Source organism: Lagenorhynchus albirostris, chromosome 8 (assembly GCF_949774975.1).
Source record: "Lagenorhynchus albirostris chromosome 8, mLagAlb1.1, whole genome shotgun sequence".
Taxonomy (NCBI): Eukaryota; Metazoa; Chordata; class Mammalia; order Artiodactyla; family Delphinidae; genus Lagenorhynchus; species Lagenorhynchus albirostris.
In genome coordinates this window covers 15,195,213-15,207,522 of record NC_083102.1, presented here as the reverse complement: position 1 = coordinate 15,207,522, position 12,310 = coordinate 15,195,213, and the positions used below count along the sequence as shown (strand labels likewise).

General features: G+C 40.2%; 1 non-coding gene across 1 annotated transcript; it reads right to left on the bottom strand.

The window, feature by feature from the left end:
* Window positions 1-11,662: 11,662 nt before the first annotated feature.
* Window positions 11,663-11,735, bottom strand: TRNAA-CGC (transfer RNA alanine (anticodon CGC)). Its single transcript has one exon. It is a non-coding gene; the product is annotated as a tRNA-Ala (tRNA).
* Window positions 11,736-12,310: the final 575 nt, after the last annotated feature.

Genomic DNA, 12,310 nt, shown 5'->3' with positions numbered 1-12,310 from the left:
AGAAAAACATATATAAAATAAAATGTCACATAGTTGAATCTGTCAGTATTTTCCTTTAGACATTCTGACTTCTTTACCTTACCCTAAAATTATATAAATCACCTCTATTTTTCTAATCATTTCCAGTTGCTTTGTGTGTTTGCATTTAGATCTTTAATTCATCTGAAAATGCTTTTGCATTTGCTATGCAGAATAGTCATAACCATATTTTTAATGGAAATCTAGTCCCAATGCAATATATTCAAGGAGCCGTCCTTTCCTCACTGATTTTAAATGCTCCATTTATTATACACTTAACTCCCATATGTACACAAGTCTATTTCTGGGTTCTTTTTTATTCCTCTGATCTATTTGTTTATTCTACTCAAACTACTAACTACTGTTGCTTTATATTTTAGTATATTTAGTATATGTTAGGTGTTCCCTATTATTCTTTTTCAATAATTTCTTGGTAATTATCACATTTTTTCCCTTCAGATCAAAAATAGATCCCCCCCAAATGCTCTATTGGGATTTTGTTTGGAATCACATACAATTTACATGTCATTCCGAGAAATACTGACAGCTTTATATTATATCTTCCCACCCAGGAACATGGTATGTCTTTGTATTCCAGCTTTTGTTTTATGTCCTTCAGTAAAATTGTATAGTTTTCCTGAGATAAGTGTTCCACTTTTCTTGTTTAACTTATACTTGGTAATTTATAATTTGTTGTTACTATAAATTTTTTTAAATTTCCATTTCTAATTGGAATGCTATTATAAAGAAAAGCTGTTGATTTTTGACTATTTACTTTGTATCTAGAGATCATTCTAAATTATCTTCTTATATATCATAGTATTTTTTAATATGTTGAAGTTTCAATTTTTAGAAAGTAGGTGATTGGTAATTGCTTTCCTTTCAGAGTGAGCAGGGGGGAAAAAAGAAATTTTAGATTAAACCATTTCTCTTTTATTTTACACACACACACACACACACACACACACTGGTGAGCAGAACGTTTACAATACTGTTTAAAAACTGGAAAATTTTAAAGCATTTATTTTACCAACATATAAGGTAAAGGCTGTATCCAGAAGTAAATATAAACATAATGAAATGAGGTATTCAAGAAAAAGAAAATATTTATGTATAAAATTAAGCAACTTCTGTGGGCCAGGCACAGCACAGAAGCTTGAAGTTTAATGTAGAAAAGCATTAATAATATTAAATTATTTTAAATAATAAATGTACATAAATTTATACCAATAAGCAACAGTGTATCAACTACAGGCAATCCTCCCTTTGCATGTAGGACTATTAAAAATAGTCCATGCAAGCTAAAACTATGCAAATCAATCTTAATAATCAATAGGAATAATTAAAATTGCCTGTGATGTTTAAAATTTTTGTCAAAACATTGAAAATTCTCTTATCCTTAATTATAAATGTAGAGTAAAATTGAAAAAAAATAGAACTAATATTCACTATGCCATAATTTAAAATTTTAGTAACATTGAGAATTCAAGTGTTTTATTTCTTTGTTAAAAAAACTCGATCAAGAGTAGTTTGAACAGGGGATTTCCCTGGTGGCGCAGTAGTTGAGAGTCCGCCTGCCGATAAAGGGGAAACGGGTTCGTGCCCCGGTCCAGGAAGATCCCACATGCCGCGGAGCGGCTGGGCCCGTGAGCCATGGCCGCTGAGCCTGCGCATCCGGAGCCTGTGCTCCGCAACGGGAGAAGCCACAACAGTGAGAGGCCCGCGTTCCGGGAAAAAAAAAAAAAAGTAGTTTGAACAGTTTTTGCCTTTTCACACCTAAATTATGATACAGAGCAAATATCTTTTCTGTATTTTGGAGAATTGTACTATTTCTTTTCTAACTTTGGATCAGATACCAACATTTTCTGTTTTCAATGTCGTATATCATATATTATATGATTCCATTTATATAAAATGTCCAGAATAGGCAAATCCATAAAGACAGATAAATCCATAAAGCAGATTAGTGGTTGCCTAGGTTTGGGAGATTTGGGGAAATGGGGAACGGCTGTTAATGGAGTTTCTTTGGGGGATGATTAAAACTACTGGCACTTCTACCTGGACCAGAAGGGAAGCCAAATTCCCTGAAATTCCCTCAACTGATTTGTCTACTGAGATTGGGTCAATCCTCTCCAAAAGGGTATTTGACTAGGGCCCTGACATTATCAAGTGTAGTGTTTTTCAGACTTGTTTTTAGCAGCAGAACCCATTTGGGGAAAAAAAAAATTGAATTTGGGACCCCAATATATAAGAGAAATAAAAGCTATTTTTAATTGACATAATGCAATTTATAAATTCAAATTTGTAATATTTATTATTATAAAGTCAATTAATTAGAATAATGAGGATGTTTTGATAAACCCCCAAATTTTAAGATATTAAGTGTTATAGCAATCTCTAGATCAAATTTCCTTTTTTTAATTGCATAGTATTAAAAATCCTGACACAATATAGGAATAGTTGAAAAGAGTAACAATTACTATTTTCTTATTTTTTTTACCCACCTTATTTATTATATTGATAATTGTTTCCTCAGCTCTGGTAAAAATGACAGCAAAATAACATATACAATTTTGAATGCTCAAATCATTAATGTGAAGTCAGCAATCACTTTTTAAATAGCTCTTGAAATTAGAAAGTAGTACCACATGAAATGTTGATTTCAAAGTTAAATCACTGGCAATTGCTAAACCTAGTTGGTGTCTTTATCATAAATATACAAAAATCAAACATGAAGTCCCTAAAATTTATAGTAAAGGCTGAAAATTTTATATGCTATTATCATTATATAGTATGTTGTATATTTATTTATTACTGCATAAGGACAACTACCCAGTAACTATGAACATTCTCAAGGAAGCCCAAGACAAGTACTAAGAACTTCTATATTCTATTGTGGAACAGGATAAAAATTATTATAATTTGTAATATATATTAATTTATATATATAAATAAAACTTGGACACAACTCAACATTAAAATAAAGTCATTCAGCTATTATTTGCCATTAGCACTTTTAGAAGGAAATAAGGTACTAAAGATTCTGGATGCCTTAGAATTGGTATAATCTAGTGTTCTGCAATTATTGTTTGAGTTTGTTGCTATTGCAATATTGTATGACCTAGCATATTTGGGGAGCAAATTTGCCCTGAAGAGAGGACAAAGATCTTTGAGAATGAATGTCCATATAGCAGTGTTTCCATGACAGTATAAGAATTATTTTAAAAGGAGGAGGGGCTGTTTTTGTTTCCTCTCCCCAACTGAACCCCTGCCTTAAGTGATAAGGCTGTAGACTCCAAATCTATCAATGGATAAAATAGTGCAAATATTGCTTCACATCCGAAGCTAGTACTATTTCTCTGAAGAACTGTGGCCATGGCTCCATCTCCAATCTAGGACACCACAGACCTGCTTTTTCAGGCTGAGAACACCAGGTGGCATATGGTGGCTGAATCAGAGCCTTGGTAACCATGGCAACCAGCTACCATTCCAGCTCTGGGCAGCTGCCATCTTTTATCCAAAGCAGTGTTTTGTGCACACTGGGGGTTTTGCTTTGAAATTGTTGTACTATGTGCTTTTCATTCTTCACAGAGTCAGGGTTTCTACTTCTGGGAAGGGAATTCCAGTGCCAGAGATAAATACCTCGGGTCAGTTGCATTAATTTTATTTTCTGTGCATTATTCATTGTGTCTGCATGAACCAGACTATGCACTGATATTTGAGAAGGCCACGCCTTTCACAGCAGGCTTTCTCTAGGGAGGCTAGACTTCACTGAAGGGAAATGCATGATGGAGTGAGTGGCTCCTCTCTGGACCGAGGTTAAAACAAAAATGCCCAGCTCAATGCTTGAATCCGTTGTAGGTACAACGACCCTGAGAGCTGCCTGGACAAAAGATGTCTGCTGTAACTATCACTGATCTATAGACTGAAGATGTCTGTTTGCCAACCTACTGGAAGGATGTATTTTACATAAATAGTATCTTCCCACAAAATGTGTTTTGTGTCTGTCATGCAGTAATGAACCAAATATTTATAAATTGGAGAGTATCCCTTTCCTTTTCTATCAGTCAAAAGTAATGAGATTTTCCAGGTTAATCATCAGGCGTTGCCTCTGGTGATTGGCAGTATATCACAAGCCAGGCTGCCAAAAGCCATTCTCTTTGCCATTGGGAACAGAGCCGAAAGCAGTTATGTTATCCAAATGTCTTCTCTAAATTCCTAAAAGGTTCTGTACTGAACAGGGACTCATTTATAAACACATCTATTGCAGCCTGGTGTTGTTTCTGGCTGTTAGATAGAGGGGCCATATCTTAAGTGTGCATTCTTTGGATGAAAGATCCTTCTTATAGAATTAAAATCCTGTTAAAAATACATTATTTTATGTCACATGAAAAATGAAGAATTTACACTGTATATGTAATGTAAAAATAATCATGAAGGGTGGAAGAGAGGAACCTCTGCTAAGAAAATGACTGAAAAGAAATACAATAAATATTAACAGTTTTGAGACTGGATATTTTTTTTCCACTTATGCATTTTCCACTTTTTAATCAAGAGAATTTACTACTATGTCATAAACATGAGAACATTAAAATGTATTTTGGAACGCATTTTAATTTCATTAAAGCAATCTCATTGTTTTTCACTGAACATGTTACAAATGTAAAACGTTTAACATTTTATTTGAAAAATTATTTGAAATCATGAATGTCCCCAAAAAATCATTTTAATTGTTAAATAAATTTTAATATATTTGCACTAATAGACCACAAAATTTTTCAAATATAAATAAAAAATACTCAATTTTTATCTAGTATTCTCTATGAATTAAAGTATTATTTAAGGGTATCAGAAGAGGGGAGTTAATACATGTATTATATGTCAAACTCCGTTTCCTGTTATTTTATGAAAATATTGATAAGAAAGATGATATATGTATTTATTGAGAAAGTTGCTTGTAATTTGATAAATTAGTCATAGGGATTTTCACGCATTTACTGGTTTCATACTATTGCAGGTTTTTCCATCTTCTACTTAATAAGAAGAAAAAAGACCCTGATAAAACTGAACCAAAAGCAGTAGGGGTACACCATCCATGCAGGCTAATAATTTGCCACCACTTCATAAATATTTCTCCAGTGTTTATTTGCAGGATCCTGTGTCACTGACTGGGGGAAGGATGGCAGAAGGTCTCTGGGCAAGTGACCAGCTCACTTTCCTCCAGAACAGTGCCACTGCAGTAACTGCAACTTGTACACCATACTCAGCACAGTGGAATTCTGTAGGGCAATTTTGTCTAGAAGCACACTTAATAATATGGAAATATATTCAAATTATGTCATTAAGTGAGGAAAAATTATGATATTGAGATCAATGACAGATAGACACACCCTCCAAGTGATTAAGAACCATCATCTCTGTCATCACTTAATTAGTGCAATTGCAAGTAATTATTTTCTGATTTTTTTACACATTGCAAATATTTTCTGCTGGATTGTTGCCTTTTAACATTTTTTCTGATATCTTTTGTCTTACCTCAGTGTTTTGCTTTTATCTAATGAAGTCTCTCAATCTTATCTTTTTTTGATTCTGGGTAGGCTTCCCAGAATTAAAATATTATCAGTTTCTTCTATGATTTTTAAAAGTGTCTATGTCTATTTCTTTAATATATATAGAATGTATTTTTTTATGTACTGAGAGGTAGAGTTAATTTTGCAATAAGGAAAAAGCTATTATTATTCTTGAAGGGGTTCAGAATTTTCCACCCCAAATTATGCCTCTTTGGCATGTGGATTACTTTGAGCTAGGCAATCAAGAGCCAGAAGATTCAGGAAAAACTCTTAACTGCCTAAAAGAAAGTATCAATTTCCCCATTTGTGGGAAAAATCTACATTAATAAAAGAAACTTCCATTAGAAAGAATATCTGTACCAGGAAGAAAGCTACTATCAGAGATAACTTTTTTTCACCTGAGATTCTTATTTGCATAAAAGGGAAAGCTTTATTCACCACACATTTTTTCCTGTCACTGTCCTATGAATTGCCTCCCCCACTTAGAAGCACCACACCCCAATCCCTTTCCTTAGCTCAGGATGCTATATAAGTCTCAATCCTCTGGCAACATTTGAAATCTCATATTTTTGTGGGGCTTCCGTGCATATATATGCAGTTACTTTTTTTTTTCCATCCTGTTAAGCTGTTTTATGTCAATTTAATTCTTTTATCAGTCACAGAAGCTAGAAGGGTAGGAGGGAAATTGCTTTTCCTCCTCTACACTATATTTTATTACACCTTTTCTAGATTTGTTCTTTATCTCCTAGTTCTGCCAGATTCCCTGAATCAGATACATATATTTAAGTTCTATTTGGTGCTATGAAGAAATCTGAGAAAGAAGAAATGATTTTTAAAAGAAATGCAAATATTACAGATATTCATCTGGTCACTTGCATGCATTTCTGGCTGAAGACCATGAAGGATACAAGGAAGGGGCTGCAGTGTTGTTTCAAGTGTACCTCGGTCAGTTTGGTCAGGCGCGGTTATTACTTGCCTTTTTTTTTTTTTTGTAAATTTATTTATTTTTTATGTTTATTTTTGGCTGCATTGGGTCTTTGTTGCTATGCGTGGGCTTTCTCTAGTTGCGGTGAGCAGAGGCTACTCTTCGTTGCAGTGTGCGGGCTTCTCATTGCAGTGGCTTCTCTTGTTGCGTAGCACAGGCTCTAGGTGCATGGGCTTCAGTAGTTGTGGCGTGTGGGCTCAGTAGTTGTGGCTCGCGAGCTCTAGAGCGCAGTCTCAGTGGTTGTGGTGCACGGGCTTAGTTGCTCCGTGGCATGTGGGATCTTCCTGGGCCCGGGGTCAAACGCGTGTCTCCTGAACTGGCAGGTGGATTTTTAACCACTGCGCCACCAGGGAAGCCCCTATTACTTGCCTTTGGTAGATACGCATGCCTTTCAATAATTAGAGGCAGGTGACAACTACAGGGACCTCACTTCCAGATGGTGTGTTATAATGAAAACAAGTCTCAGACCGCATTCTGCCACATGTATAAATATTTAGCAATCAGGTCCCAACCAATCACATAACCTGCTTACTGAGATAGATGAAGTCTCAGCACTTGGGCCTTTTACGTGCCCAGCATCCTACAGGCACTAGAGGCAAGGAGAACAAGGTTCCAGCTTTGTGGCAGGACTGAGCTCTCAAATCAGAGTCAGGTGAAAGAATCCTCCCATTACAGCCCAAAACACACTTTAGCATCCCAAACGTGGAGAGATAATCCAAAGCGTATAAACTGTTCGGCTGGCCAGATTTTTTTAATGTTGTTTACGCAAAGGCAAGGGTACGCCTAAGACATGTTTAGCCAATCCACATAATTGAAACTCATCTGAAATTCATTTCACCAATGAGAAATTATTTCTAACCTCAGTATGCTAATTAACAAAGCCCCTGGGATAGACATAAGATAAAGATGGCTGGAGCCTGTAACCAAACCCCTCCGGAATGTGGCTTCTGAATGGAGAATTTCAAATTTAACCTACCACCCCGCAGCGTGTGTTTTCCCAATTAGGGTTCTTCAAATATCGCGTAACCGTTCCTAAGAAGAGAATAAAACTAAATTGAACATATCATACCACACTGTCTATGCTGAAACAATTTAAATTCATTGTAAGGATCATGTAATCACAGACACATACTGCTCACTATTTCTTGGGGCTATTCATATCTCCTAGTCTGACAAGGTAGTTACCCACCCTTTCAGGGCAGCCCCCGGCAACGGTCCTCTGGCCTGGTGTCCTTCCAGCCAATAGAACGAGGCAGAGTTTGGTTCAGAAGCAAAGGAAAGTTTTATTCTTTTTTTTTTTTTTTTTTAATTGCGGTATGCGGGCCTCTCACTGTTGTGGCCTCTCCCGTTGCAGAGCACAGGCTCTGGACGTGCAGGCTCAGCGGCCATGGCTCACGGGCCTAGCCGCTCCGCGGCATGTGGAATCTTCCCAGACCGCGGCACGAACCCGTATCCCCTGAATCGTCAGGCGGACTCCCAACCACTGCGCCACCAGGGAAGCCCGAAAATTTTATTCTTTGGAGAGACACACGCTCCAGAGAGGTTGCGGGTCGGGCTGCTTTATAGGGATCTCGTTAGCCGGGAAAGGGGGCGGAGCTCTCGCGAGGCTGGCTCAGCGGCGTGGCTCTCGTTCCAGATCGCAGTGCTGGCCGCAGCGTCTCTGCGCACAGCCCGCTGACGCCATCTTGCACTGAGTGTCGTTCTCAGAGCTTCTGCCCGCGACCAGCCCGGCTGAGGTGCCTGCGTAGCGGTTTCACAGGAGGAGGTCTGGTCTGGAGCACCAGGTGAGAGGCGTCTGCCCGTGGCACCCTATGAGCGAGTGAAATCAGACGAAACACAGAGGGGAAAAAAAAAAAGGTTAGACTTTATTACCCAGATTCTATTTTTACTCCCCAGGAATTGTTAATGGGCTTTGCTGGTGACAAATCCCTCCTGTCTTCTGTGCCGCTCCTCAATCTTGAGGGGCACTGAGGGGCGACGGGTCCGTCTTCTATAACTGCTTCCTGCTAAGTTTGGGCGCCGGTTGTTATAACCCCGGGTAGAGGAGCAGAAGTTGTCCCCAGCAGCCCTTAGATCTGTTTGGTTGTCACCAGGCCTCAACTGTGACTCTTCACATCCCCGAGTGACCACCACTTGGAGTTTTATAGATTCTAAACTTTTGGAGACAAAGGACAGCAGACAATTAGGATGCAGGCCCAAATATTAGCAAGAGAATAATGGTCATGAAGGGGCCCAGGAAAGGTACAAACCACGTGACGCTCCGGAGGGTCTGCGTTACTCCCTCCACATATGTTTGGCCAGATTAGGCGGCCTGGTTTCTGCCAGCCAAGTGGCTTTTCCCAGTGGTCCGTCTGTGCTTTCTCCAATCAGGCCACTTTCATCAATGCAAAAACTGCACAGTGTATTTTCCAGCACACAGACCCCTCCCCAGGCAGCTAACAGATAATCTAAGGCAATTCGGTTACCCAGGACTATACCAGCCAGTGAGCCAATGGACTTTTGTCATAGCTTGAAGTTGAGGTGGGTCTTATTGGCCACCAACACCACAATGGCTGTTACGTTTTTTATGTTGACAGCATTATATAAGATTCCCCTGGCCAAGGTCACTAGAACCCCTATGAGAGCAATGATTCCTGCCATTAGGAGTCTGCTCTTTGGAGGCACACTTTTGTTGGTTTTTGGAAGAGAAGCTTCAGATCAGAGAGAGGTTCGCACAAGTAATCAAGGGGGTCCGTTGCCCCAGGTTATCAGAGGCTGGGGCTCGGGAGCCCTCTTCACTCAACTGTGGTGAACCCATGGAGTGACCCCCTGCAACTTCAGGGCAGAGTAGGTGGTTAGGCTCACCAAGGGGGGTTTGTTCCACTCAGGAGTAAGCTGGTCTCGGGGGTTGCTAATTTTCCAGGTTTTTAGATACACCCAGTCTCCAGGCCGGAAGGGGTGGAGGGCTGTGTCAGTGGGTACGGATAGCACCTGGTTACCATATTCTGTGAGGGCTTTCATGGTTTCTCCTACCTGGAGGGTGTACTTGAGTTGTTCCATTTCAAGGGGGCTAAGGTGTCCCTTCTCTGAGGCTTCAAAAATGGGTCTACCATATGTAAGTTCAAATACACTTAAATTTAACTTATATCTTGGAGCAAACGACATGCATAGCAGGGCAGTTGGGAGTAATTTAATCCAATTTTCTTGAGTCTTCAGGCATAGCTTGGCTAAGGTTCATTTTAAGGTCTGATTGGATCTCTACTTTTCTCAATGATTGGGGTCTCCAGGCTGAGTGCTAGGTCCATTTTATGCCCGGGGCACTTGTCCCTTTTGCCATTTGTGACATGAATGCTGGACCATTACCACTTAGTCGGGATCTTGGGTATTATCTCTTTTAGTAATACGTTAGGCACTTCAGCTGCCATTTCAGTTCTAGTGGGGAACGCCTCTACTTACCCTGAAAACGTGTCCACTAGCACCAAGAGATACCTGAAATTGCCTAGTACTCGCAGCAGGACAATGAAATCAATCAGTCGGTCTTCCCCAGGATATGTCCCTATGGTCTAAATGGGCCTTATCTGGGGACCTCTGAGGGCTCTGATGTTGGGTGTGTTCCTGTTTCGATGAGGCAGGTCTCAACTATCCAACTGATTATATTTTTCATGCCAGGAGTTACCACGACCTCAACTAACCAATTACGTATATAGGGCTTCCCTTCTGTAATGAGTTCCTTGATGAGCCTGCCTCATGGCTTGACAAGCTGCAGTTTGGGAAAAGAAGTATTTCCCGTGTTCATTAACTAGCCACCCCTGGCCTCCTAGATCTCTGTTGCAGCCCCATTTCTGGGCTTTGTCTCATTCTTCCTTTGTATAGACTAGGGAGTAATTGGATAGATCTGGCCTTTTAGGTATGAGGAGTAATTGCCAAGTTACTGGTTCTAGGACCGCCCTTTGGCAGTTGCCTCTGCTTTGCTGTTTCCCTTTATTACCTCTGTATTCCCTTTTTGATGACCCCTCCAGTGAATCGCCACCACTTTTTTCAGGAGTTGCACTGCTTCTAGGAGTCTCAATATGTTTAAGCCATGTTTCACCTGCTTCTTCTCTGCAGTAAACATACCTCTTTTCTTCCAAATAGCCCCGTGTGCATGTAGGATGGCATAGGCATGCCAGCAGCCTGTGTAAACATCTAAGATCTTCCCTGTCCTGAGCTCTGGGGCTCAGGTGAGGACCATCAGCTAGGCCTTTTGGGCTGAGGTCCCTGGGGTAGGCTTCATGCCTCAATGACTTGGGTCTGAGATGTCCCTGCATATCCCGCCATCCTTTTTTTCTCTCTCATAAAATTGCTCCCATCTGTGAACCATTCCTCTTTGGCGTGTGGGAGAAGCTCACTTCCTGGGTCAGGGCAACTGGAGTATATCATGTTCTATACAAACATGCTCCAGGGGCCCCATTCCTGTGGGTAGCAGGGTGGCAGGATTTAGGGTGTGACAGGTTTTTATGGTAATGACAGTTGTCTAAAAGCATAGCCTGAAGCTGAATCGAACTTCCGGGGGATAGCCGCTCTGTTCCCTTAGAACTTACTAAAGCCTGACCCTGGTAGAGAGTCCAAATAGTGACTGGCTGACGAAACATTAACTTTTCAGCCTCTGTTAGCAGGATTGAAATAGCTGCTGCTGCCTGTAGGCAAGGAGCCCATCCCTTAGCGGTTTTATCTAATTGTTTAGAGAAATAAGCAACCACCCAAGTAAGGGGTCCCAGTTTTTGATCTAATACCCCAAAGGCAATTCCCCTTCTGTCATGAATGTAAAGGTCAAAGGGTTTAACTAAATCTGGGAGGGCCAGAGCAGGGGCCTGAAGTAATTGCTTACCAGTTCTTTTTTTTTTTTTTTTAATTGAAGTATGGTTGATGTACAATGTTGTACCAATCTCTGCTGTACAACCAAGTGACTCAGTTATACACATACAGACATTCTTTTTTTATATATACATTCTTTTCCATCATGGTTTATCACAGGATATTGAATATAGTTCCCTGTGCTATAGGACCTTGTTGTTTGTGTTCTCAATTCTTTTTGTTTTTTGGCCGCACTGTGTGGCATGCAGGATCTTAGTTCCCTGACCAGGGATCGAACCTGTACCCCCCGCATCGCGAGTGCGGAGTCTTAACCACTGGACCGCCAGGGAAGTCCCTGCTTTCTCCATTCTTGAAAGGCCCCTTCACATTCTGGAAGGATGAAGATCCTTTTCTTTCAATTTTTCATATAAAGGCCTAGCTATTAGACCATTAGGTATCCAGATGTGGCAAAGCCCAGCCATCCGCAGGAAGCCTCTAAGCTGTCTTCTAGTTTTAAGAGGGGCAGGACTGCAAATGGCTTCATTCCTTTCCTGGGGTCGGCTTGTCTGACCTTCTGTGAGGATGAGGCCTATGTAGGTAACCTTAGTTTGTGATATTTGAGTCTTTTTCTTGGACACCTTATATCCTTTATCAGCTAGGTGGTTCCGGGTGGTTACAGTGTTTTTGTCAGAGGCCTCCTTAGTAAGGTTGGTGATCACAATGTCCTCTTCTATATGAGGGAACCCTCCCCCAGATATATTGATAGATCTTTAAGGTCTTTAGCTAAAGTTTCCCCAAAGATGATGGGGGAATTTTTGAACCCTTAGGGTGGGACTGTCCGGCAGTATTGTTTTTGTTGTGTGTTTGGCTCCTGCCACTGAAAAGCAAAAATTTCATGTGACTCTGGGGTGATTAAAATACAGAA